Raw genomic sequence first — 1087 nt, forward strand, 5'->3', positions numbered from 1 at the left:
CGGATTGTAAAGTAATTTATTCAACTTTTCATTTTCCAAAATTGTTATGAAAAGTGAGGGTATAAAGTCAGTGTTTCGTTATTTACAGATTTATTATGTCGAATAAATATTTCTAACTACTCAGTTTGTGAGATAAAATTTTAGTGTGTCATATTGATCTTTCAATACAAAATAACACGATTAATAAATAATCAATTTATTGAAGAATAATTATGACTAGAAACCGAAATACAAGCAGGTACAATTTGACAATTTATTGTGCATATAATTGTTTTGTAGTTATTAAACTTCTTTATATATATGACATAAAGTATTTAATGCCAATAAATACTTAAAAAATGAAGTTTCAATTTTGAAAAAAGAGAAAAAAAGAACACTCGAAACACTCAGAAGTTTTTGATCAATTCAGTACAATGATTAGCTAAAATTAGTGTCATATTTGTAAAGCAATGAATCATAATAATAGTGTGTATCCTTTTTACTTACTAATGTGTAAATAAATTTGACTTATGTTCTTCAGTGAGAATTAATGGGAAACAAGAGATTATTAATAAAACTATTGTAATCTATATACAATCAGCAAATCGTATACAAATCTCAGTCTTAGGGGTTGAAATTCAAGATAAATATGGTGAAATATTTTTTTTCGTTTAGATTAATTCACATCAAAACCTGTATACAATATACTTCGGTAGATATTCGTTAGAACTAGTCTTGGACTCGTGCATGAATGCGTGACTTGTATCATATGGACCATAATATTGGAACAAACGGGTATGATGCAACGTTTCTTGTCATTCTTCTGTGGAGGGAGGGCGATAAATAGCTACAAGACACATGATGGATATGACAGATTCAGCAGCGTGCAAAAACAACTGAATACAACACAGGATACGTTCCAGGCGAAGAACAGACATCTGCCAATACAGAAAGTAAACAGTTGCCAGGGCACTAGGAATGGTTAGTAGAATACCCAGCATCAGGGGAGGTCCTTGTTCCGTAAAGTTTCCTTTTCTTCCCAAGTAAATACGTCCGGATTCGGTTATGATGAGGAAAAGTAACATCGCAAGTCCATGGAGAACGGATT

This window comes from Neodiprion pinetum, chromosome 4, assembly GCF_021155775.2.
Source record: "Neodiprion pinetum isolate iyNeoPine1 chromosome 4, iyNeoPine1.2, whole genome shotgun sequence".
Lineage (NCBI taxonomy): Eukaryota > Metazoa > Arthropoda > Insecta > Hymenoptera > Diprionidae > Neodiprion > Neodiprion pinetum.